Here is a 27757-nt window from a genome sequence, read left to right on the forward strand (position 1 = left end):
TCTCCAGCTGCTCTTAAAAGAAGCTCCAAATGAAGGAGACATCAGATACAAAAAGGAGCAACTTCACTGAGTATGGGGTGATTCAGTCTTTTGGTTTTCATTTCCAGTAGTGTTTAGCAAGAAATGTAGCCAGTGGTGACTGTCTCTGCTCTGCAGGTTCCCAAGCTGTGTGGCAATGATAAAATAAACAAACACCAGCACTCCCAACCTCCCTCCTAAAACCTGAGACAGCTGTGAGCTGGGGATCAGCCTGTGGGTTAATCAAGGCTCGGGGAAATGATGTTTGTTACAATTTCAGATGAGTATTGAGTCTGGATTCAGCTTTTAGTGTTCTGGAGATAATTGAGCAGCTTCCTACAGCCCCAGCAGTAGAGCGATTCACTTGTAAAATGCAGCCTTGTTTTAATGCTGCTAAAAAGGAATCAATTAGTCCTCAAGGAGTAATGAATGCCAATAAAAGTATTGTGTGGCAGCATGTAGTAAACTTCTTGCAGAGGAAATGGCTGGAATTTGCTTTTCTGAGAGCAGGATTTCAGCTCTCTTCTGATGCACCCATCCATGCCCATGGCTCTGCTCCTGCTCTCCAGGTTGTTATGTAAGGCAAGGACTTAGATGGAAATAGCCAAGAATAATGTATAGCCTCAATTTGCTGGCTTTGTGCTTTATTTGTGACATCTGAGGGCAAAGTGGAGCACCCTGTTTGTCTTGGTCCACTCTGAATAAGGACTTGTCTGTGTCTGCTCTCCAGTTCTGGCTCACAGGTAATAATGAGAGAGGTAGGGTTCCTCCTCCTCTAGTGCTGACTGCTTTGGCTGGAGCAGGGACTGATCCTCCTCCTTCACCCCTGCAGGTGAACAGGAGAGCTGTGCAGCTGGCTGCACCCATGACAAATACAACCAGTGTTTCACATGTCAGCGTGCATTTACTGCAGCTCTGAAAAAACACGGCTGTTTCAGAGCTGAGGTTTGTCCAGCTTGAGGAGCTCTTTGAAAGGAACATAACTGTTCTTGTTTCTGCAGGATTTGTCATCCTCTGCCTTTTGTGTCTGCCATGCAGTTTTCAGTCAGCTTGGAGATGACACAGCTGAGCTAAGCCAGCCCAGCTTTCCTCTCATCCCTTGGCACACATAAACTATTGATATTTACTCTTCATCGATGTGATCCTACACTATTTTTTTCCCTCACAGGCCCCTTGCCTTTTGCAGGACACATGAGAAATGTTGTCTGCTGAATCATCACCATTCATTGGGTAGCGTGGAGCATTATTTACTGTACAGCAGCCAAATCCTACACTCGGAAATAATTATTAATTTCCTCATAGGCTAATTAAAGATCATATCATAAAGCATGTGCATCAGGGAGCTGAATTAAGGTTTCACCAGCAGCTTGGATTTTCTCAGATCCCTAAGTATGGGGATGTTTGGCTTTGCAGTTGTAAGGCAGCCTTGACTGGAGTCTTTAAAATCTAATGTAAGGCCCAGGAGGTGCCAGCCTGGCTCCCTCCCTGCCATCACTGCCCACTGCAGCGTGCCAGGGCTCAGGAGCTTCTAGGGAAAAAGAAAAGCAAGGTCAGCTGTAAAGCACCAACTCCCTTCCTTAATCTCAGCCTCACACATAAGTAATGTGTTTGGCTGATCTTCTTCCCTAAAATTCATCTCAAAGCAGATTCCCAGCATGGAAGGTTGGTGCCAGGTAGTTTTGTTGTGAGGTGTTTAATTACACTGGGAGCTTTTCAGTCTGCTCATCAGGAATTTGCATCAAATATGATTAGTTAAGTGGAGACCTCTTTATTTGATTACCCCTTTTTTGTTGTTGTCTAAAAAAGAAAATGACACAGGCAGAAAAAGCTTTAGAGAGGGGTGGTCTCTTCATTATATGTTTTGTTGGTGTTTGTACAGTGTGGTTGAGAGCTTCCAGTGCTATAATAACAGTTTTAATGAATGTGCATTGCCAGTGAAATTGTACTTCAAACATCACAGGTGAACTGATACAGACTGGTACCTAAGAAGACAATAGCTTTTCTTTGTTGTTGCCTTTAGACTGTGATAAGCATTTCAGCTGGAGAAGAACAAGTACTTTTTTACATTTTTAAAGTTAATGCACAGAAAGTCTTCAGTTGATTAGCAGAGGTCCTGCGTAGGATGGCTGTTCCATTACTAAGAGTTTAAGTGAGCTATAAATATATTTTATGCCCTTGTACAAGTTCAGAGGACCATGAAATATAATTAAAAGATTCTGGGCACTGCATGCATAGGAGCAACATAGGAAATAAACGTTTGACCTTTCTTACCTTTGGTCACCCGTAAGGAATTGCTCTCTGTGCTTCTTGCCTGCATTACTTACTGTTTTGGCTTAAATACAAGATTCAGATGCCCACTGAGAATGTTGAGTGAGCATTCACAATTCAGTAGTTCTTCTGTCTGGATTTTTCTCTTCTCTGGAAGATGCAGTGAAATATTCCAAGCTATTAGAAGCTAACAATTACCTTTAATTATTCAGACCAGCTTTGGCTATGAATGAGAAAGAGATTTGGAGTCTATTGTTATTTCCTTTTATTTCTGAAAACATAACAAGAAATGCTAATTAAGACGTTTTATACAACTGAAGCACAGTGTGTCTGAAGCACTTCTGTTCCCTAGCCAAGGGAATCTCCATATATGTATCATACCAGAGTGGGATCTGTCTGTGGATTAACATCTCTGAAGATTTTCTGGGAAGCTGACTCACCAAAGAGACTTCTCTGTAAAACTGAGCCAAGTTTTGACACTGAATAAGTTGATGTAACTGGGTTAGGACATGGCCCAGTGATTTTCAGGTTTGCACTGGGGAATACAGCTGTGACAGACTAACATTCTGAAAGAAACCCAGAAAATTAAATACACAGTAACAAATATAAATTTTATCTCTTGGGGCCAGAGGAAATAGAACAAGCCCTTGTCTGCTGTGTGTAAAACAGAGGAAGAAGCCAGTGGCTGTTGAGCTAAGGGAAATGAGTTTGCAGGATGTGATGATCTGTTATTTGAGTCTGTAGTCACTGAGCTCAGAGCCTGTCAGGCTCAGCCCTGCTGTGCCATAGCTGCACCCACAGTGTCCTGAGCTCCTGGGATCATTCTCTTGGCTCATCCTGAGTGCTGGTGCAGGCTCAGCGCTGGGAGCCCTTGGTCAGCAATGCTGTGATCAGTACTGCTGCTGGAGGAGCTGGCAGTGTCCGTGGCAGCAGTCTGGGACACTTTGCTGGAGTTGTCTGCAGTAGACTGTCATTAGGCACCTGCTTCAGGCATCTTCAAAGGGAAGGGAGGAGGTAGCCAGCATGAAACGTGCAAAGCTTGCTGTCAGCCTGCCCTCACCACCCAGATATCAGCTGCCTCAGGGAGTGTGCCAGGGTGAAGCAAGGGAGGAGTGAGTCACCCTGAGAATCAGCTCCTCAAACCCAACTGCTGAGTGAACAGCAGTAGCACAAATACAGCTGTGGGAATAGATGTCTTTATTAGAGCAGAGGTAAGCCCTGTGGCAAGACTTTCTGAAGAATGGGTCTGTGTGAGGCCACTGAGTGCAGTGCTGGGGGGCAGAGATCCTGGTTACCTGTGCTCTAGGTGCCACATGGGAGCTGGCGGGGCACAGGGATGAGGAGGAGGCATTTCCCTCATCCTGCACTGAAGGGCATGGCCGTACATCCCTCTTGGGGAGTCTCTCACTTCTCTCTGCAACAGGCAGAGATTGACACTACCAAAAAAAGGCCATTGGAATGAACTGGCCTGTCCTCACAGCAGCTCTTTCCCTGGTGTCTCTGCTCTCCATTGCAAGATGAATAGACACACTCCTAGTCCCATGGCCCTTCTTGTGGAGTGTAAAGCCTCCCTTGTGCTTAAATAAACATACACATGGCAAGGATCTGACACAGAGACTGTTGAAGTTGTTGGAGGGGCACCCCATGGCCACTGAAGTGGAGCCTGTGTGGATATGGTGCAAAACCTTGAGACATAGGTGTGAAAGAGCTGGAGAGGCTGAATTTTAACAGTGTAAGGGCTGAGAATTTGCTGCTGTGCACGATCCAAATTTTAGAATAGAAAGAATATCTGTGGAAGGTGACCTGGCTTCGAAGATGGGGTAGCTTATCACCAAGAGAATGTATAAATAATGGGTAAGCAGTAAATTGCATACCCTCCATTCAGGCATATTCCTGAGCACAGAGGAAGGAGATCTGGGCAGACAGCAGTTGAGGGAAATCAGCCTGATCAGCAGCAGTCATGTTTGAGCATCTAGGGATAGATTGGGATATAGAGGCAAAGAGGGAACAGGGATATTTCTTACAACATGAAAAACACATTTGAAGGAACTAGGAGTGAACACTGTCAGCAGACATGGTTTAGGTTTAGTCTTTTTCCATTAAAAAAAAAGTATGATGGGTAATTTTCATTAAAAGGACTATAAAGATTGGAATCTCTGCTGCCATAAAACTTACAGGTCTCTGTAGTGCAATATATTTTAAAAAGGCAGGCACTTGAGAGAGCAGGTGATACTGCACAAACCACAGACCACAGCAGGGATAAAATACTTCCCAGTCACACCTGACTGATGGACACAGCACCTTGACTGAGCACTTCTACCTTGGGAATTGGACTGTGGGGTTTGTTGTGTTCTGTTCCAGAAGCTTCCCAAGCAATCCAGGAAGGAGGCAGCCACCAACAGCACAGTTAAATCTTCTCAGGTCTCTTCTGTAGTCATAGTACTGTAGTAAGTCTTGCTAACTATTTCACTGGAGTTTTGTCCTCTTTGTATCTAAGTCCAGACATTTATCTATAGAGTTTCACATTTAGGGTATTTTGTAGTGATGGTAAACTGAAAATAGAATACATATTCTCCATAATTCAAGAGAGTCACAATGAACTGAAACTATTTGGAACCTGAAATCAGGTACTGTGAGTTCTTTTGCTTCTGATAATAGAAATTCACTGTGTCAAGCTAAGCTGATAAAATACTTCCATTTCAAATTGCTGCAAACAGGCAATTTGGGTAAGGAAGCAGTTTGCACTTTGAACTCCTGTTAGGAATAGAATTAGTTTTCAGCATGGTCAGATTAGCAAAACCAGTATCTAAGGACCAATTTGTAATTTCTTATTTAAAGCAATTGCTGATCTGCTGAACGAGACCTGTGTTCATTCTCTGAGGGACTGCAGTCGTGGCCATGCTAGCATGTTAACATCTAAGGCAAAGCAATCAGTGCAAGCCCCAAAACAAAATATTATCCTTTATAGAGGCAGTTCTCATCTTTATCCCTAAAGGAGTTCTCAGCTTCATCACTCTCCCCCTCAATGCATATGGTTATTGTGTTTCTTAGCCTTATAGTGAATCCCTTGTATTTTACATTCTAGACCACTTCAAGTTAATACAAAAATCCACCTAAAATATTAATTTGAGACAGGAAATAGACAGTATCATTTTACTCAGCTTCCACTTTAGGGAATTTAGGTGGTAAATTTTCAGAAAAAAATTCTGTGCCTTTAAAGTAACGAGCATCAAAGACTGTTTTTAAGATGCTGAAAGACATTGAAAATGTCCAGGTAGTTAGCTTTGGATGATTTAATACTTGGCTTAGTTTAAATCCTGCAAAGATTGAACTAATACATATCTTAAGAGGTAATTGCTTTGAGCAAGTGGAAAATACCATCTCTTCTTTATTCAAAGGAGTGTCTCTGGCAATAAGGATGGAACATTATTTTGGGCTCACTGTGGACCGCTGAGTGACCATGGAGGAAAAAAATCACATCTTCCTGTGGTCACAGTTAGAAAAAAATACCCACTTGTGTTGTCCTAATGAACATTTGGCCACTAAAGGTCACTGCTTCATTGCATCAGGAGGCCAGGGTGATCATGGTGACACCCCAAAGGCAAGAAGTTCAGGGGAGCTGCATGTGTGACCACCCAAAGGTGCCCACAGAAAGCCCAGCTTTGACACAGTGAGGTTTGGTTTCATTATGAAAAGTGTGTACTGTTACCTTGTTTTAGACTTGTTTGCTGTTTGCTTTTGGGAAGCTTGACACTGGAAATAGATACTTGGATGGAAGCAAACTATGTTTAGATCAATTCCCAGGTGTGGAGGACAGGAGCTACACTGCTCCTGTTGTGCCATGTGGGTGAGTGACTGATGTGTTTTGTATGTCTGTTTCTCAGAACTGGGCAGGGAACTGGTGGAGTCCCCCAGAAATGGTGTAAATTTCCTTTTTAAGTGTTTGTGCTGGTGAGGAGGGGAGTGTGCAGACACTGCACAGCCACCCAGCCCTTGCCTCAGCACGCTCTGCTTTGCAGGAGCAAGTGCAGAACACAGTCAGGTGCAAAGGGCAATAAAAGTCTGCTGCTCTGTAGGGAAAGAATCCAGGAGTGTTGAGTTAAATAGGAGATTTGGTAGTTACTTTGGCAGTGTTATGTAGAGCCTTGGATTGAGAAAACTGAGCTGGAGTAAAGCAGAACACACCAAAGTGCTTGGCAGCCTCTGTATGCCAACAGAGCTGAAAGCTTTTCAGTTACTCACAGACAGGGGAGATCAGGGATGGGGTTTTTACCTTATCTAATACCTCATCCTTGGGCAGCATACAACTAAATCAAAACAGGAAAGCTGGTCCAGAAATGAGCCCCCCAGCCTAGGTAGTGAGGCTCTTAGGAGTGGTTTCCTGCTTCATTTAAGATGTCCTTTGTGATTTTAGGGACAGAGTGGAGGCTCTGAGCCAGAAAAGCCATGGGGCAGCTAATCCCATTTATCTCAGTGGCAGGTCCCTAAATATCTCTGATGTTCTGAGCCTGAGACTGTAATAGGACTTTCCCAGCTCCCACAGGTATTACAAAGATAGATAGACTGAAGAGGAGCTCACATCCTTGAGTAACAGCAGCCATGTAAGTACCTTGAATGCACTTTATTATACATGGAAGGAGTAGGATAGAGGAAAGATAAGATTATGTGTTAAAAACAGAGTTTGGCTCTATTAAAGAGGAGCAATTGAGAATTAAGCAATAGCCAGGAGAAATCCATGTTAAGAAGCAGTTTTGTAGACAAATCTTTACCTTCTCTTTCTTTACTTTAATTCCTCTTTATTCCAAAATGAAGTGACTTCCTTTCCAGAAAGCCCTGAACCTAGAAATTAGACTAAAAATTTGCTGCAGATAACGAGGGAGATGCCAAAGTACATCATCATAATTCAGAGGTAATTTCCAGAGCTAGATGGGCCTACAGTTGCAAATGTTCATCTGTCAAAGCCTTCCACTTTCTGCACTTCCCAGGATTTTCTGGGTTACTGGAACTTTACAGCACAGAAATTGGTTCTACTCTGCTTAATTTCAGGGCAATGTCACGGAGCTGATGTGCTCCAGTGTCATTGCTCAGTGCTCTGCACTCCCATCAAAATCAATGGACATTTGTAGGAGGCTCAGGATGGCCCAAGGTAGGCACAGAAATGGCCATTAAAAGATGTTTCTGAGGCTGTGAAGTGCTGGCAGTGATGGTATTTTGAAATGGATTTCATTTGACATAAGCAAGCTGGGAAGATGAAACTGCAAATTGCTAGGAAATACAGCTTTCTATGTGCCTAAGGTTTGAAAGTTATTTCAGGTTAAAAGGAAGACAGATTTACATATTAGGAAGGAAGCTGTACACAGCCAGGCCTTTTTACATAGCAGTGCTTCATGGGACACTTCTCTGTCTTGTTTCCATGTACTCTGAGAAATAATAAAATGAAGAAGACATGGAATGTAGCATTAATTCCAGGAACAAAAACAGGGGCACTTTAGCATTTTCAGGTACATTTAATTTTTGTGGCTCTTCAGACTGATATAAATTCTATACAGTGCTATCACACTAGTGCCTTACAAAATGGAGTTTTATGCAAAGATTTGCAAAGCTCCCACACCATAGGCTATATAGACTTTTTCTTAATACATGCAGAAATCAAGCCACAGTGAAGGTGTCAAAAAATAGCCCTTGAAATATTTACTCTCCCAGCTTCGAAAGTAATAACATTTCTACTGCTGCTAAGCCCAAGCCTGGCAAATATTTTTCTGTCATTAAAATAAGCATTTCCCAATGCTATTTCCTTCCTGTCACAGTGAGTATTGGGCTATAATTCTCCCTGCTGCTGCCTGGCTGTGCTTTGGGGGCTGGTGGAGGAGTCTAGACGGGACGTGGTTTGGGAGGTGTGCCCTCAGCCCCATGTCCTGGGAACACAGGGGTTTGCTACAGGCAGCTCAGTGCTATCTCTTTCCCTGCTCATTTGAGGTTACATATCTTTGCTTTTGCAAATAGGTGCTTGGAGCCAGTGAGAATAGTTGTGTGCTTGAGGCAAACAAGATTTGACCTTAATAGATAATAGAAAAATAAAATACCATAATAGAAAATACAGGGGTTAAAATGGAAGCTTGGTGGATGGAAGTACCAAGAAGGACCTGCAGCAATTAGCTGCTTATGGATTAGAAATTTTATGCTCTGCAGCCCTCATTGTAATCCCATTTATTCTTTCACATATTTCAGGAGAGGTACCATTTAGTTTACATTAGCATGAATGATGAGTGCTAATCTGAGATGACAGAGCAATTTAAAGCTGGCAGGAAGTTGCTGAGGTAATATCTAAAATATGAAATGTCTCATTCGTTAGGAGAGGTGAAGATGACAAGCTTAACTGCACCCTCCCTCAACCTGGTTTTATGCCAAGGCTGTAGAGCTGGCTTCAGTTCAGATTACAGTCAAGGTCCAAATATCACCTTCTTCACAGTAGCTCAACAAGGTGGATATGGAACCAAGTGCTGTATATATGTCAGCAAAAATCAAGCAAAAATATTAACAGGGACTTCACCCTTTCTTTTCCTAGAGACAGGTAGGATAATTTAGAGTGATCCAAGAAAAATTAGTTCTCTTAAGCAAGGAGGTGTGCTTGCTATCTTCAGAGAAAAGGAATGACAGCTGTCCTTCTCCTTGAAAGCACAAGTGACACTGTGGCACAGCTGGCATAATTCAGATTTTTAGGAGGATATGCAACTTTTTTCATTACAGGCTCCACTAAATGATCTTGGCCAGAAATATATGACCAGATGGCATTAGAGCTGCTTTTCCTATAAGATTACAAAGTGCCACTGTTCACAATCTCAGCAGCTGAGAGATTATAAATTGCAGGCGGTCATGGCTTTTTGAAGCTCATTTTCTTGGTGCATGGGGAGTCTTTAGGTTTTTTGTCATCATACCTTCAAGTTAAACATGTCAGGCTTTATTAGTTGCCTGGTTTAGCTCTCAAACCCCACCTCTTCTTTGTTGTGAAATTGGTGTGATGTATCCTCACCCTTTACTCCTTCTTGTGCTCCATCTGTGGTCTTTGTCCACACTGAGTTCCCTGACTGCAGGGTGCTCTTCTGACCTGGGTGTTGACTTGTGTGAGTGTGTTTAGACATCTGAGAAACAGGCTGTGATGTTCCTGTGGGACAGGCATGCTGCTGAAGGGATAGAAGAGCATTTCTTGCTGTTTTATTCTGGTCTTTGTCCATCTTGGGTGCTAGGGCTGCCAAAGGAATAGCAACCTGCTCTGGAGCCAGGAGGTGGCCAAGTGGGGTTGGGGATGTGCCTGAGCAGAGTGGTGAGAGGAAGAGATGCTCACTAATCCTTGGTAGTGTCTGGACAAGAGGAAGAGATGCTCACTAATCCTTGGTAGTGTCTGGACAAGAGGAAGAGATGCTCACTAATCCTGGGCAGAGTCTGGGCAAGAGGAAGAGATGCTCACTAATCCTGGGCAGAGTCTGGGCAAGAGGAAGAGATGCTCACTAATCCTTGGTAGTGTCTGGACAAGAGGAAGAGATGCTCACTAATCCTGGGCAGTGTCTGGGCAAGAGGAAGCAGCAGTGGGGAATGAACCTCACTGGACAGGATTTTTCAGATCTTCTTTGAGTATCAGCTGTTGTTTTAGTAGGTAGATCTAAATGTCTATCTACATATCTACATAAGATGTGGATCTTTGTAAAACCATAGAAGGCAAGGATGAAAAATCTTTACTATTGTCGACTCTCAGCAATTTCCATTGTTTGAAAGTCAACTCCAGAGGTGCAACATGATCCCAGAGAATCAAAGAACCTCATGGGGTGGAGTGAAGGAGGATCTGTGGATGCAACCTGTACTTTGGAGGGATGCCCACTGTCCCTCTGCACTTCCAGTGACATTCCAAATGACATTTGAGATTTTCTGTGGTGAATGATGCAAATAGTTTGTCTTACAGGTTTAAGTGCATCAGTATTTTGCAAGTGCAACATTTGAAAAAATCTGCTTCTGCTGGAATCCTTTGAAATGGAAATGAAAAACACTTTGGTTGCTGGTCCACTAACCTCTTTTTAAGTAAAGAACTCACAAAGTCTTAAGAAAATGGTTTTAGAGGATCTGAAATAGGTTTCTCATTAAGCATTCCAAAGAATGTTTTTCAGATATGTATTAAAAGACATCCTCTATCTATACACACATTTATTTATTGCCTGTAATTTTCTCTGCACCATAATTCTGCTTGCACAGTGCAGCTGGGCATAAATCTCATTTTTAGGAGCACTGCTCATGCTATGTTTCTTGACTTTCTATAATAGCAAGAAATGGGATGCTTTGAGATAATCTAAACAAAGCTTTGTGCAATATAATAACACCTAGAGGAGTTACAAAGGGATCATTGAAGCTGGGGAACCTAATGACTGAAGGCTGATGGTCACTGTGATGTGAAGGTGACCTGAGCTGGAAATCAGTTGCAGTTGTGCTGGCCAAAATGTTCACTGGAGCTCCAGAGCAAGGTACAAGGATCATAGTGTGAAAGAGGAGCAGCTTGGCCAGCATTCAAGAGAAGATACTGTGCTGTCCAGCCCACAGCTGCCTCTCCACAACCCATGGGGTATCAAGGGAACAACAGACTGGGTGGAGGAGCAGTTCACCAAAGAGGGGGGTCAGTGAGAACAGTCTGGAGCCTGGCTGCACCAGAGTCAGGGTGGGCAGAGGTGTTGTAGAGGGGGCTGTGAGAATTGTTCAGAGATGGATCCAGGAAACGAGCAAGAGTGACTCCAGTCACAGCCAGTGCCAAGTAAGTGGGTACTGTAGGGTTTAGCACTACTGCAGCATTATTATTATTAATTCTTATTCTTATTCTTATTACTTCTACTACTACTACTACTTCTACTACTTCTACTACTACTACTACTACTACTACTACTACTACTACTACTACTGCTACTACTACTATTCTTATTTATGGCTCTGAGCAGTGCTGAGCAGTAACATGCTGTATTGTGTTCTGGGCAAGAGGGGAATGCCAGACTCCAAGGGGGCCTGGCCCATGTCTTCACCCATGCTGGCTCTGTGTGTGACCTAAGGCAGATTCTAAGCAGAGAGAAGAAAAGCAGCCTTTAAATTTGCAAACAGTGATTAATTCTAGCTGTATTTGAACTGATTATGGATGGAGAAGGAATCAAAGCTGGGATTAGAGGCTTAGCAAGCATGAGTACATCCTTGGGCAGCTACTGCTCTCTTACAGCTCTGTTGCTGTGAATGTCAGTGTGCTGCTGCAATGCCTTTGTCCCAAGTAACCTGCAGAGTCCCAGTGGCTGCACCCAGTGAAAAATCATCTTGGTGCTCCTGCCTTCCCATGCTCTCTTGTTGTGGCTGCTAAAGCCAGACTTGTTTATTTCCTAATAAGTTTTTGTGTTACATTTTATTATCTTCACCAGGTTAGGCTGATACTTGCCTGCTGTTGAATGTGAAGGATTGTAACTTTGTGCATAGGTGAAATTTCACAAGGCCAGAAAAGTTCCTTGACATGGTGACATTTCTTGGCTGTAGTCGTGGGCCAGCTGTATCTTTGCAGTCATATTTCTTGCTTTACTTTTAGAGCTGATGTCTCCAGTAGTAACTTCAAAAGGTTGTGGCCTCTTTCTCCTGGGCTCTCAGTGCCTCTTTCTATTCCAGTGCTGAACTACTGACAAATCACCAGGACAGGCAAGGTGTGTCTTTCAGGACATACCTTGGAGCAGCCTATGCTGCTGAAATGCTGTGGCAGTGCTGCCTGGCCAGGGCCATGTGGCTGCTGTGTCAGAAAGCACACAAGCCACTTTTTGGGGACACATTTCTGGGTTTGGCACATGGGCATTAATTGTTTCCCAGCCCAATATTTGTTGGGATGTAGAGGTTTGCAGGCTTCATTTGCCTCCTACTCTCATCTTAAGAAAATTAATGATTGCCACACTGGTCTTTGTTCTTTGCAAATAGGTCTTTATCAGATAAGTGTTAACAGAAAAGAAGTACTTGCCAATAAATTTTGTGTGTATGTATTTTTACATTTGAAGAATATTAGCACTCAGTGTATCTTGAGCTGTACAGCATCTCTCTGAAGTTGGCCTGAACATCTTAAAACATTACTTAAATAGGATCAAGAATCTTGAAAATAAGATTTGTTGTAAGCTTTCTATTGTTGCCTCTCATACTCTTGCATGTCTGTTTTTCAAGCATCACTTTATAATCTGCACTAAGCCCTAAAGGATGCTTAGTTGTTATGGTTTGACTTAATATAATCTAAAAATGGCTAGCAATAAATCCAATCATTTCCATGTAAAGGAAACATGGGATTGGACTGGTGGTATTATACCTCACTCAGGGGAAGAGCAAATAAATCCAATATATTTGTTCAACTCCAAAATATCCACCTTAATTTGGTGCAAGGGGGGAAATTAAAAAGCACAAACCTATATTTTGAAGTATGGTACAACAGCCATGGGAACCATATCTTGCATTTTGAGAGTAGGGAAAGCTGAGAGGAGTGGGATTTGATGTGATTAATACTGTCCCAGGGATGGGGAAAGCTGAAAGGAAGACAGAGCTGTCTCCTGAAGGCTGTTGATCTCTGCTCTGGGCTCCTGGCCAGACTAGCTGTCCACTGAAATGACTGTAATTTCCTGAATTATACAGAGCCAAACTTCCATTTTTGAAAAGGACAAATTGGACCATAGGACAATCACTTGTCTTTACAGCTCATGACAAAGTGCTCCCAACTTAGAGGTTGGCCTCACCTTTCCTTGATTTTATAGAGCTCTTATTGGCAAGTACTAGTCTTGTTATGGTTTAATCAATATTAATCTCAGTTGGAAGGATACTTCTGGTTGCTAATTGAGATCAGGTTCAATTCCATCTCGTCATATTTGCTGTATAATTATTATATGCTTTACATCATGTCAAAAGAGTCCTGGCTAATAGCACTGGTATGACATTCCCATATGCCAGCACAATGTACAGCACAGAAAAAGCTTCCATGGGCTTGTTGCTGTCTCTGCTTAGGGTATAATTCTCTGAAGTTCTCCAAACTGTGGAAAGGTTCACAAAACCTGCAGCAGCTCTCCTGCTTCTGTTCAGCACATGTTGATCCTCTCTCATTTATAGTTTAGTTCTTTTAGACACTTAAACATGATGATATGGCTGGATATTTCTGGAATGTGTTAAATAAATTACACCCTTTTCTGCATGTTTCTCTCGACTGAGAAAGAATTTACTGTTAGGAGAAAAGAACAGTGACCAAAAGCACCTCTAAAATGCCTGTGATGGGGAAGATGTGAGCAGTAATACCCATCTGAAACCATTTTTTCTGTCCTTTGAGAAAGGCAAGTGCTAGTGGGGAATGCACTGACCAGCACATGCAGCAGAGATCACCCACACTGCCCTACCCAGTTCCCACTGACCATCTGTGTATTCCAGGCCATTTTACTGTGCACAGGCGCTTCTAAAGAATCTTGGTCTATGTCAGGAGCATCTGTTCCCTGGGCTGCACACACAGATTCTGGGATTCTGTGCCACTGCAGGATTTGCTCCCTTGTCCCCACCCTGCCCCAGCTCCGGCACTGCAGCATTTCTCGGGATCTCTGCCTTTGTGCAGTGATCCTACACTTGCTGTGGGAATCAGGAGCACACAGTAAAAGTGGCTGTGCTGGTAGGGCCTGGCCATCCAGCAGGCAGCTGCAGAAAGCCCAGCTGGAAAGGCTGTCCCCAGGAAAGCTGCTCCCCTGTAGCTTTGTGTCTTTGTGATTTGCTTGGAAATACACTAAACTGATAAAGCTCCTGCTCCTGGCAGCAGTTTCTGATGTTAGTGGGACCACTTCAGCCCCAGGAGATCAGGACCAAGCCTGAGAACAGGACACAGGATGGAAGGAGTGGGTGGGGGTGGTTTCTATACTGGGATTGATGCCCTTGGTTGAAGTGTGCTGTGTTCCCATAGGAAAGGGAGTCAGGCCTGGGAACTATAGGAGTTGGTGAAAAAAATAACTGTTCCCTCCATTCTTGCTCAGTGTCCCACACTGACAGTGAATGGCCTTTTACAGGTTTAAAAAAATTGGGGCAAACATCAGTGCACTGAAAGGTTTCGGTGAGAACTGGAACATTTGACAAGAGCAGGGTTTATTTGTTCCCCTCTTTGGCACAGCTGCCTAACTGTGATTGTGCCAAATGCCAAATGTGGCCTCTAACAGGTTGGCTCCAGCTGAAATGGCTGAGACTGATGCCAAAAACGGAGCAGAACTCCTCACCTCTGCAGACGTGTGTGCAGCAGCAGGTCTGCAGGAGCCTCTGGCCATGGTGGATGGAACAGGGTGTGAGTGCCAGGGCTGGGCAGCTTTTGGGTGCAGGGCATCACCCAGGGCCACAGGCAGTGCTGCTGGGGTTGGGTTGGATGTTCAAGGAGCTGCTGGGGAACCTCACTGCAGAGCAATCTGGCCACAGTTTGGGGATGCACATGGGTATTTTTAGAGCTTATATTGCAACATGTGCAAATTTATTAGAGCTTGTTAATTAAAATTACTGTGGTGAGTGCTCGTTACTATATCTGACCAAAAGGCTTGCACAGGCAGTTAAAAGAAAAACCACCAAACCCCACGTTAGAATAAATGCAGGTTAGTAACTAAAATGGGGTATCTAAAAATAGTCACACTGCAAATGAATTTTGGCCTTTATGTGGTGCAGTTGCTGCTTTTTCCTGCCTGTCATTTTACGAGTTTCTTTAAAGATTTTCTGGTTTCTTCTTTGTTGTATATATTTTTTTTATTCATATATCCAGAATCCATTTTTATTTCCATGCTATTGATCCAGATGTACAGCACACAGCATTGATTTCTGCTTGTATGTAATATATAAACATTACCAATGGCATCCATCTCTGGCAGTAGTAAGAACCTGGCTGACTGGTCTGCAGAAGCATAGGAGTGATTTTCTAGGATCAAATTCTAAGTGTAGCAAGGACTGCAGAGTGTAGAGTGAGATTTAGCCAGGCAATATGCAGTATTTTGAGAGTATCACAGCCAATTTCTAAGTAGATCTACATGAAAAACAAAAGAGGGTGGTAAATTTAAACTGTGAAGCGTAAGGAAGAGAATGTAAATGGATAAGAGCATCGTGACAAAGAAATGGCATTGCAGAAGAAGCTTAGAAAACTAAAGAGGATGTAAAGGGGCCAGAGGATCCTCCCTCCAGCATCCTCTCAGCCCTCAAGTGTGTCTGTGCTCTTGGTTCTTTTCTGCAGCAGGGCATGAGGAGTTTTTAAGATGAGATCCAGACCTCATTGCTCCAGTGTGACTGATGACCAGACTAAGAGACAAGGGAGAGATTTTCTTTTTTGAATGGTTGGACTGGACTTACCCTTCCTGTGGTGGGGATTTCAGCTGTAGTTTATAGAGGAGGCTGGTTTTACCCTCAAAATTAGTAAGTGTGGCTTAATCCTCTTTACCTTCTAGTTACTTTTTGTCTGTCAAAAGAGCTGTTTGGAAACAATTCCCTGTGTTGGTGTGACAGGCTGCACATAAGTTACCATCTTCCTATACTTCTTTATAAGTCAAACCTCAGGTCAGGCAGGGCCTTGGCATCAGGCTGGCAGAGCTGCAGCTGCTCATTTACCTTCTTCAGAATTTGTACAACATTCATAGTTTTCTACATCTGAAATTTGTCCAGTGTTTTTTGGGTTACTAAAAGTAACTATAAAACTTATAGCAGTTTTAGCACTTGCAGATACTGAATAGCTGAAGGGTTTGGATTTTTAAAATGTGCTATTTCAGTTGTTAATGCTTTACTGCTGGAATGAGAAATTTGGTCATCACCCTGTGAAAACACTGCATTCATCTGAATTTTTTCTAAATAGTGAGGAAATATAATTATTCTCCCCCTTGTGTTATCTTTGGCAAGTCTGCTAGTTCTGCATAGCTCCATGTAATTGTAAAACTCTTTGATGTATCCTTATTTTTCTTAATACCCTTCCCCTGGTCCATTTTGCTTCTGGCTTTAGAGCCCCCTCCTTGCTTTATTCTGGAGCATGGCTGTGTTTGGGCCATGGAGTATTCTTCAGAGGCTCTGCAGAAAGACCATTCTGGTCAGGTTGTGTTCTCCTCCTTCTACAGGAACTCCATGATAATTAGTCTTTTTAATAAGCAACCACACAGAAGAGACAAGAAAAGAAATTCTCACTCTCAGCTTCAAGGAAGGGCAGAGAGGATGGTTTTCTAAGGTCTCTCCTACCCCAAGGTGGTGCTGCATTTTGACCCCACCTTTGAAGTCTGGTCTGTCAGAGATTCTTGGTTCTGGAGTGCAGAGATGTGGTGCTGAGAGGCTCAGCACTGGCTGTGTGTGACAGTCTTTGAAAGCCTCTAAAAGACAAGGTCCCTGAGCGAGCCCTCCCCCAGCAGCAGGGAGAGGCTGCTCTGGAAAGCCCCTGGTGCCTGAGCAGGAGAAGGGAGGTGCCCCTTCGCTTTTAAGGCATGCAGGAAATATTAAACGAGGTGTTACATTCTCGTGGAGTAAGAAGTTAAGACAAGCCCTAACCAAAGCCTCCAGGACTGCATGACCACAGAACCTGGGAGAGGTATGGCTATAAATACCAGCTCTGTGGTGGAGCTCAGCACTGCTTCATGGGAGAAGCAGGGTGGGGAGATGCTGCAAGCACAGGTGGCCTTGCAGTCCTTGGCAAGCCTTTGTCTTGAAGGAGTGGGACCTTTGGAATGAAAATATGAGAAGTGTCTGAAAAGATGTGAAGTATAGGCTTGCCTTGCAGCTATGGAGTGTTTAAAACTCCTCATTTCTTACAGTGCCTAGACACATGCCAGAGTACATCACCTGGGGGTGGTGCTGTACTGCCTCACCTGGAAGAACGTGCTGCAGCAGTACAGGAGAACAGGCTGGATGCAAGAGTGGACACAATGAGTGTCTGTCAGCTCACTGGAACTCCACATAGGCATGTACCCAGTAGTGAGTGTGTTTTGAAGAAATAAGATGAATTGCAGAGCAGTGGGAGAGGGAGGAGAAGAGGGCGGAGGAAGGGAGCAGTGGGGGAAGAAAGCACGAGACAACTGCGAGAGGAACAAACATTGCTTTGAGGATTTGTGCTTTATGCCTTTTGTGGGGTTTTCTACATTGCCTTCAGGCAGTTCAGGATGTGCAAGAGAAAAGAGGAGATCAGACGTGGTTGGATAAAAGTCTGCTCAGCCTCCTTCATCACTAAGCACACTCTCCTTGCTGGAGATGAAAAACAAACATTGGGTGCACAACCTGCTGTTTACACGTCTGCTGGATCTGTTCACACAGGGCTCTTCTTGTAGCTAGGGAAAAGGCTTTTTTCATGGCTTCTTTTTGAGGTTTCTTGTTATTTTCACAGAAAGGAAAAATGTGCAATCTGAGTAGAGCTGAGCGAGTGACTTGGGGGCGTTGGCCTGGAAGGGCTGGGTCTGTGGGATGGCAGATGGCTCTTGGAGCAGCACAGGGTTCCTGGGAGCAGTGCAGACCAGCCCTGAAGCAGGCAGGAGCTGTGGGTGCTGCAGGCAGCCCTGTGCCCGTGTGGAGAGGCTGGGACAGCCAGGGGCACCCTGCCCATGCCATGAGCCATTGTGGAGTGCAGCTCTGGGCTCACAGCAGGGCATTTCCAGCATCACTGGATACCTGTGTGCACCGTCCTGGTGACTGGGCTGTGTCGTGAAGCAAACAGAGATGGTGCTGTGATGCAGTGGTGGGCTTTAGAAGTTGGAATAGTTTCTTACTGCAGTATTTCAGGGCATGGACTGTGCCCCTGTGTGGTGGTGTGTTTGGAGCAGCTTGCTGTGTGCCAGGCACAGGTGTCCTGTGCAAGGTGGATAGGATGTCCAGAGACATGTGTGATAAATATACCCTAAAATTTAGAGCTACTTATTGAAATCAATTGAGAAAGAAGAAATCTGAGATGTAGGCAGTGTTCCTTCAACTGTGTCAGCGTTGTTTCAGTACTCCATGGGCTGGGAAGCATTTGCTATCACTGAGTATGTGTTCCATAGCAGCCTTTCATTGTCAGATGGATTTTCAATCTTTATTCACTACTCTGACCATGTTTCCTGTTCATGCCTTTCATCACATTGTCTCCTGAAGAAGAAATCCCAATATTACATGTATTTTCAGAGTTGAAAAAAAAATACTAGTAGCTGGAAATACAATGCTGATTTCAATTTCTAGTCCTGTGAGACGTCAGAGGAGCAGGTCTGAGGCAGCTTTGCTGACAGGAGAGCTTTGCTGGATGTGACCAGCCTGGTGCACACAGCTGCCCCTTGGCATTCCAAGGGTGCCTGGCAGGTACAGCACAAGCCTGCTTTGTCAGAAGGGTCAGAAGTTCCCTCTAGCTGCCCACTTGGCACCCACAAGGTGCTTCAAGGGAGCACCTTGAATCCTGTAAACACTGCTTTTGGTGGTCACTTGGCAATTGGCATGAATTTATGGAATATTACTGTGAACACAGTGAAAAACCTGCATCAGTTTTCTGTAAACATATTTATCTTTTCAGCTGCAAATTAAACATTACAAATTTAATTGCAAATTAAACATTTGGGCCAAGACCCAGAGTTGTTATTTGGAAGCAGTGCCAGGAGCTGTGGGATGTTTCCATCCTTGCTGCTGGGCTGCCTGCTGGGGCTGCAAGGCTCCACTGCTGTGTCTCGGGAGCTGGGAGCATCCTCAGGAATGTGCTCTAACCCAAATCCAAAACAGAATTGTTGCCATGAGAGATTGAGCTGTGGGTCACTCTCACAGGCTGTCCAGACTGAAATATCTCAGGTTCGGTCCCTCCTTGGAAAATGACACTTTTGGCAAAATGCTTTTCTTAAAAACATTTTCCCAGCTGTACAAGTTTCCATAGAAAATGTTTGTCATCTTTTCCTATTTCAAAGTAATTTGCCAATTAAAGTAATCCATACTTGCTATTTAATAGAAGGTAATGGTCACACCAGCCTTAGGCAACATACCCACAGATTGTCTTTAATGGCAATACTTAGTTGTGTTCTCTTAGTTATAAACTAAATAATTTTTCTTTGTTATTATAATGATTAACAATATGACAGCAAATCATTACAGTATATTGAGACAAAATCAAGCTAAAATGTGTTGTAAATAAGAATCCATAATTTACCAGAATTGCATGGTTAATGCGTTATTGGATTTTTCCCTTAGTCCCATGGCAAAAAGAGAGAGATTTTATTAAATGTCTTTTTGCTTTTGAAAACTTAAAGTTCACACTACTTTCATTTTTCACTGGTAAATTCAAGATGTCCATATTAGTTTAACCTGAAATTAATTTGGTTTATTGCTAAACCTGAAATTCCCCTGTGCACATCTCAGTGGATTAGATATATGTTGATTATATACTTCTATGATTAAGTTTCTATTGATTTCTTTAAAAATCAGTCAGTTTGTATATGTTACTCCTCATTGCCCACCAATATTCTGCTATACTGCCCTTGATGTGTCAAAAAGGATGAGATGTATTTAATTTACTTGGTTTCTTGAGAAGTTATTAAAGGCTGTTTAATACCCTTGAAGGTATGCTAATTTGGGCTCTAAAATAGATGGTGTTTAGTACAGCAGGATTCAATGCTGCTAATCCTCAGAACAGACACTGTGGCCTGTTCTTTGCTTTTCCACTTCATGAAGCCCAGCCCAGAGCAGGTGTTCTGGTGTTTTGTTTCTTTGCTGCAGGCTGGGTGGTGGTGCTGCAGCAGGGCAGGACAGGGGCTGGCTATGATCGTGGGGCACAGCAGGCTCTGTGCCCTCCAGTCAGCTTTGGGCCACACTAGGCAGGGATTTGAAACACTGGCCAGCCTTCAGCTCAGTAGGAAGAAGCCCCATTTTTGTAGGTAACTATTAACCTAAGCAATGGTCAGTCTTTTGGAAGAGGAATAAGATTACTGTTACTGAGGTGCTGGAATCCAGACCTGCAGAAGCTGGATCAAGTTTAGGGGATTTTGAAGGAGTGATCCATCACACTATTGCATACTTAAACACAAGAAATACCAGATAGAATCAGATTTTTCTCTGTGTTTGATTTAGATAATCCCTATTTGTTTCCCCAGGCTGAAATTATTTTCTTCCCAAGCATGTGAAATAGCTAAATTATTTTTATCCATTGTGTCATGACTCAGTAGCAAGACCTTTCTGATAACTTTTTTCATCCCCACCCAGAAAAACTCCCTGCTTTGCTCTAGCACAGAGCCAGGCAAAAAGGCTTTAATCATAACAGGGTCACGCCTTGTATTTTGCAGAAGTCAAACAGCTGCACTTCTGCCCTTGCTGCCTGTGTCACACAGTGTGAGCCCATATCCTCTGAGCATGGGGAACTCTTTGGCTCGGGTGGTGGGTTTTGGGGTAGTGGCTTGTTTGGGATTTTTTTTTCCCTCTGGAGGGTGATGTCAGAAAAACTCAGTCACTTGAGCAGATAAGTGATCCTAATCATCTTCATCACATTGAATGATTCAGAAGGAGGGGGACTGTGTCCAAAAGTACATTTGCCTGGGAAGAAGGAATATTAGAAATGCAGATACTGTTTTCCTATGGTTTGAAGGTCATTTTCACACTGCATGGAGATTTTCATATGCATCCATGTATAACGTGCTGCCTGTTAGCATTTGCTGTTGTAACTTTATATTTATTGTCCTCTGCAAAGATTTTTAATAACAGCAGTAACATAAATAAATTGAATTCGAATAGGGGCTAATTAAGAACAAATGGGCTGGTCCTGTTAGGAATTTATTTATCACTAATGATGTACTCTTCATCTGTGACTTGCTATAAATATTGTGGTCCAAGCTGATGCTCTGAAAGGCCACCTGTAGGTGTGTGGGCTGCAGGCCCTCCTGAGGAGGAGGAGGAGGAGGAGGAAGAGGGCAGCCCAGCCCCTGGGTGGGAATGGGAGTGTTTGCCAGAGGAATCCAGCTCTTCTGGGAGAACTGGGGGAAGCTCCAATTTGAGCCCTTTTACAAACTTTCACATACTTTGGCACTGTAAACCCCCTGGGAAACGTGCACAGATCTGCCTCAGCCCACCATGGACACCACCAGGTGACTCCCAGAGTGGCTGAGTTTTGAAGTCATGACACTTCAGCTGATTTCTCTGTGTGAGTCCTTTGCATGGCTGAGAAAAAGGGGTTGATTTGCAGAAGATAATTTGAAATGTGCCCATTTGTGCATTTGCAGTGGTGTTAGCATTTCCCTGTGCATCAAGAGATCCTCTGCTTGCCAAGCCCTGCTGAGGAGCCCTGGCATCAGGCAGTTCAGGGGCTGGGAGAAGCACCCAACAGCACCATGTGTAGGCAGGAGCAGCCCTGGTGCCCTGTGACAAGGGAACAGGGCAGTGGTGCATGTTTGCAAGGGTTGGGACACTGCTTCCCAGCAGCACCCAGCAGCAGTGCTGCCCACCCTCTGGCAGCTCAGAATCCTGAAATACAGAGTCAATCCAAGCTGTGGCTCTTCCCTCCCATCCCCTTTCCCTTGGAAAGGTGCCTGTGCCAATCTGGCATAACCCTGACAGAAGTGCAGTTACCCAGTGGTGCTGCTTCTCCACCTTTCACTGAGCTGTGGGAAAGCCCCAAAACCTTCTTAGACCTTCTCACCCAACTCAGGAAACTGAAACTTACTCCTGGTCCTGCAGAGACTGGCATTCCTTGGAATTTATGATACAGAGCAACAGTTGTTACTTGCAAACAGTTGGTGTTAAAGCTCATAAAATGAAAAGAGCCTGTGGAAATCATTAGGGTCCTTCAAATAAAAGGTTGGTACTTAAGAAGAATGATTAATTAAATAATTGACTACTGTTTCTTTGCCTGTAACATGCATATCCATCCCATATCACAAATTGTTAACTTAAACCAGACTTTCTAAGGGAATAAGAGTTCTTGTGTATCTTTTCTTATTAATACACTTCCCTTGTTGGGAAGTGATGTGTTGCTACGTGCCTTTTCCAATCAACTTCTGTATATTTGCTTAGAGTGCAGAGGTTGTATTTGCAGTTCCAGGCATGGTTTATCCTCATCTCTGTCCTAGCTGCTCCAGGGTTTCCCACTGCAATGGGCAGTATTGCATTTCTTGCTGGGGAGGGCACCCCCAGCAGCCTCAGCAGCCGAGGGGAGCTGTCTCACCAGATGGATTCTTGAGCCTTTCCCACCACAGCTGTATTGACAAGAAACTAAGTTTGGGTTTAACAATGCTGTTCTGTTTTCAAGGGATGATATATAGTCACTGGTGCAATACAGAGTGATATCATATTGTCCAGTGAAATCCCTTAGCAACTGATTCAATATTTGCAGGGAAATAGTTGGAATGGTGAAAGCCAAAGCTGCTGAATGGGTGACAGTGCCCCAGCTTGCAAAGCTCTTCCCTGCAGACTGTTTTGCACATTGGATCCTCAAAGTTTCTGGGAAGAGTTTCAAAAGTGATGATTCAATGGTACCTGTAGATAACAAAATGATTATTTCTTTTTTGTTTTTAACTAACATTTGTTTAGTGCTTGAAGCTTGGCTGGCAGCTGCTTCTAGCATTTGAAGCGCCCTGGAGCTCATGTTTCAATGACATAAATTGGGCAAGGCTGATCACTGGAGACTGTTCCAGTGAAAAGCTCAGGTCTGGAGGAAGTGTTCAGTGTCTGCAGCTAACATTTGCCTTAACAAAGGAGCACTGTTCAATCAGAATAGCCCAAAAGACCACAAGAATGGTGCTCTGATGTGCAGGCTGCTGTTGTACAGTTTCTCTCTCTGTGCTCTTCATGGCTCAAGGGGGAGTGTTATTATTTTTACTTTAGTGAAGGCTAAAAGGGGTGGGAGGCAAATTTCACATGAATCCACTGGGACCTCAGCAACTGGCCGTGTTTTAGCAGGCTGTTAAGATTTATTGCACAAACCCTTCTGAAAGCTCTGAAGAGATTTGCCATGCATTTCAGTGTCAGAGGAGCTGTGGGAACAGAAAGGTTGGCATTTAGCTCTAAATGACTCCCATAAAAAATGAACTGTTCTCTCCAAGCAGATGAGAGCTCCTGCACTGGCTGAAGGCACTCAGTGTGTTCATCACCTCTGCAGTAATGAGCAGGCTGGTAATGTGTGATGAGAGCCCAGCTGGGGTCACACAAACTAAACCAGGAGGGCTGGGCTGGGGAGGAGGAAGCCTTGGAGCCAGCAGCCAAGGCAGCTAGAGGGGCACAAACTTTTTTGAATATACATCACATTAAATTTAGTTCTTTTGGGAGGTTTTGCCCTCAGAAATGTTCAGGAATGGTGCCAGAATTGTGATACATAAATCCTGCTTTTCACCACGATCTGTCTTCCTTGCCTTTCCTGTCATCTGCTTCTGTATGAGTGCTGTCAGCACTTCTGCTTTCCTTGCCCTCTATTTTGTTTTCTTTCTGGCCTACTCCTCTTTATCTCTTATCCTCTCCTAAGCTTTCTAAGTGCTTGTCACTCTTGTTTTCCCCCCATCCTTTCAACCCAAACCCATGATATAATTCAGCTTTACCTGATTTCTCTGTGGTGATGTCTGGCTGAGGCAGCTGTCAGTAATCCTCTTCTATCAGTGTTCAAACTGTTGGATACAGAAACCAGGCTAGAGTTTTGTATTCCTGAGTTTGTATTCTGTCCAGTCACTTGGACTTTGAGCTCTTTCCTTATCTACTGCTTCTGAAAATGCATATTCTCTGTTATTATGGGTGTACTTGCAGTGTCACAATCTGGGATCTAGGAGGAAAATTAATAAATTAAAAAAAAAAAAAAGATCAAACGTGAGTATTTAACTATAAAACTGAGAGTAGAAAAAAAAAAAAAACCTTTGAAATTGACTGTTTTCTAAATGCTTTATTCCTGTGCTTATCTCTTTCAGTTATAAGAGACTGTAATTTGGTTCAGATGTGCCTGATATTTCAGATTCCAGTTCTGATACTGGAATTTGATGGGGTTTTTAATAGCACAACCATATAGAGGCTTGAACTTTGACAAAAGGAGAGTTTTGATCTTATCAACAGATGGTGTAGTAAGGGAGATTAGTTCCTATCCAGCTTCTTGCTAGGTTGTAGAAATGTTTGGTCACATTCAGCATTCAGGCTTTTTAATCAATTGTCCTGGATTGCAGCCTCTTCAAAACTCTTGCAAGAGTCATCTGGAGGAATTTGGTTTACTTTTAATGCACATGAAAGTGAAAGCCAACCAAAAGATAATATTTTTTATTAGATTTACTTGGTTTTTGTGTGTTTGCTTCTGATTTCATACGATGTTATTGAACCTTTGCTGGTTTTCAGCAGTCTGACATGTTTTCTACCAATTCTTTAGGTGGCTTAGGTTGGCAGAGGTACTAAGCTGAAGATTGGCTCTCTGATCTAAGCAGTTCCATACAGCTACAAAAATTCCTGCTCCACACATATGGGGAGAAGGCATATTTTTAGTCTTGTCCAGCTGAATACCAGCTGCTTTCATTTTGCTCCAGCTTCCCAAAAGCAGAGAGGGTTGAATGATGAAGCAGAAATGAAGCAAGGCAGGAAGGCTTGCTCAACCAGAAGCACCTCAGGCATTGTGTTTGTCCCTGCCATGGCCTCTGAAGAGCCTGTGCTGTTGCAGGGATGTTCAGAGAGGGGAATTAACCTGTGCTGCCCTTGGCAAAAGCTGTGCCTGTTTCTTTTGCCTTTGTGCCACTGCCCAGAGCTGGCTCGTGCTGCTGGGAGAGCACAGAGAACTGGGGAAATGGTGTGCAAGAAGCCCTCTGGTCTCCTTCCACAGAAATACCATTTTCTCAGTGGGGAGGGAGGGTCAGTGTCTCTTTGTGCACACTCCCATGGTCTCATCCTCAGTGCCTGGTCTCACAGAGGATCTGGGGGAGTCTGGGGCCATTCCCAACATGGCCACTGATGCTGACATGGTCTTTAGCAAGCTGGGCCTTGGCAGCCATGGCAGCTGCCAGGCAGTTTGATGAGCCCAAAATGGGTGTGTGCATGCTTAACACTGAGATCCTCACTCTCTCTCTTTTGCTCAGTTTTTATGAGCACGTTATGAACAATTGGATTATAAGTTTCTGGTTTGGGAAGCATGCTTCACCCTTAACTATAGTTCCAGGATCCCAAGTTCATCAAGACATGCATCCCTGTGCCCTTTTTTATTTGTAGCTCTACTATCATTTGCCCTTTCAGTACTTAAGTTTGCAAACCACCCCCAGTACTTAAAACTGTTTCTGCCAAGCTTCTTGTGCTCTGGGAAGCCTCTCATTTCCTCTCAGCTTTTGGTGAGTCCTTGGAGTCTCCTTACCCCTGGGCTACTCATCAGCTCACAGCGTAGCCAGTGACAAACTCCCCATTTCTTCTGGCACCAGATCTTTTCCAAACCCTTGCCATTGAAGTCACATTGCTCTCTGTGCAGCAAGCAGGGCCTTTTCAGGTTGCCACAGTATTAATAATGTGCCCAAAGCTGAGCAGATGGAGCAGGGATGTTTGCACAAATAAAAGCAGCATGTCTCGAAAACAGCAATTTGCAAGAGCCTGCAGTGTGTTCTGGTGAGTCTCACTTTGATGGAAGGAGAGTTATACTGCAGAGGCAGTTTTCAAACTGGAAAGGAGAAGGTATTCCTGCAGTGGCCCAGGCATGGTCACCAAGTGGGTTCCCCATTCACACTGCACCCTGTTTGAGGCTGTATGGTCAGGGTGGCACCACCTGGTGTCTGTGTGTGATTCCTCTGCACCTGATTGCTGAGGGGGGAAGTGGTAGACTTGGGGAAGAGAAGGGTCTGTCTAAAACCAGGCACACTGTGTAAAGACAGAGAGCTGAACATCAGAGATCAGAAGTGTAGTCCCAAATGTGCACAGGTAGCACTGAATCTGCTCACTGAGCAGCTTCTACTCAGGTGAAATACTGAGAGAGTTCTGACAAGTCCGAGTGTGTCCCTAACCTTGTTTTCATTGAAAGCTGTGCTGTGGTGATAAGAGCACAGATGTGTCTGAGAGACAAGGAAATGCTGCCCAGCATGCAGCCTTCATCTGGAAGGGCCAGTCCACCATGGGAAGAGCTTACAGAGTTTCACTTAGTTGTTCTCCTTCTGCAGAGGGGTGCAATGATTGTATTTTTAAAATGTTTGATTTTTAAACATCACATTTCTACAATACTTTCCAGCTTAAAACCAGTTTTCTTGTTTGAGGATCCTGTGAAGTTGAAAAGAGGAGCAGAGAACAAGTGGTTGGCTGGTTTGCCTTGGCCACATGCTTTCCATCTCTGCAGTGACTAAAGCCCGTGCTGCAATGCCCCTGAGCTGTGACAGTGACACAGGGGACTGGGACAGGGAGCTGGCTGTGCACACAGCACCTGGCAGCAGGGCACAGGGGCACGTGCGAGCTGCACACCTCCTGGGCTCCGTGTGTTTGGCCAAGTGTTCCTTCTTCACTTCCATGCCTAAGAGGGCTTTTCTTGGCACTTCTGTCCATCCCTCTCTAAAGGTCATTTGGGGGAAAATCCCAGTTTTAAGACCAGCCCAAATGAAGGCAACTATTCTTGGCTGTTTGAGAAATAACATAGTTTTTGGTTCGAAGCACTGGTCCCTAGAGCTTCGTTCTGAAAATAAAAATATTATCTTTTTACTAAAGATAACAGTGCACATTTCCAGGAGAAATATAGGGCAGGTGTGTTTGTTCATTTTCTTAGATAAAGCTGTGTATTTAAAAGCTGAATAACTTCCCCAGAGCAGCCCTGACTGCAGTGAGGTGACTCCAGGTTTTTAAGCAGAGGGCAGAGCAGCCTCCTGAAACAAGAAGGGGTCTTGTCAGCCTTGTGGCTGAGGGCCTGGTTATTTTTGCTGACTGACTGTTCCTTTCCATTTTGGGGCGTGTTTTCAGATATTACCACTCAGGACAAAATACTGCAGTTTGCTGGAGGTGGCACAGGCCTTCCCTCTAGCTGAAAAAGCAGGTTGGGATGCACTGCTCGGGCTCACAGCCAGCCACATCTGGGGTCCCCTGGGGCTGGGGTGCCCTGCACCATTCCCTGGGGGTGCAGAGAGGTGGTGGGAGCAAAGCCAGGCCTGGGTCCAGGTGCTTTGCCCTGGACAGGCACAGCCATGTGGGTCCCCAGTGTCCCTGCCACACATGGGGTGTGTGTGGTTAAAATGGAGAGAACAGCTGGTAGGAAAGGTGGTCTGAGGGGCCAGAAAAGTGCTCATGGAGCAAAGGAACGCTGTTTCAGTAGGGAGGGGAAGGAAGGAAAAACCACACAGACATTCCTTTCCTACAGGGCTGCCAGTCTCCAGCTCTCTCTTTCTTCAGGGGGAAATACTGCACCTTTGGATTTGAATGATTAAATTACTGGTTAGTGAGATCCTATGGGACTTGGGTTGGTAACATTTCCTAGCTAAAAACTGTCTCGTCGAGAGATTTTTATTTTTGCCCCATTGGAATTTTTTCCTTTGGCATGTCATGTCCAGCTGCTTCTCCAGATGGAGACAAGGGA

General features: G+C 44.1%; 1 protein-coding gene across 1 annotated transcript in view; it reads left to right on the forward strand.

Annotated features, from left to right (window-relative positions):
- GPC1 (glypican 1) overlaps positions 1-27757 on the forward strand; it is a 191952-nt gene that overhangs the window by 99655 nt on the left and 64540 nt on the right. The window lies entirely within an intron of this gene.

Source organism: Oenanthe melanoleuca, chromosome 9 (genome assembly GCF_029582105.1).
Source record: "Oenanthe melanoleuca isolate GR-GAL-2019-014 chromosome 9, OMel1.0, whole genome shotgun sequence".
Lineage (NCBI taxonomy): Eukaryota > Metazoa > Chordata > Aves > Passeriformes > Muscicapidae > Oenanthe > Oenanthe melanoleuca.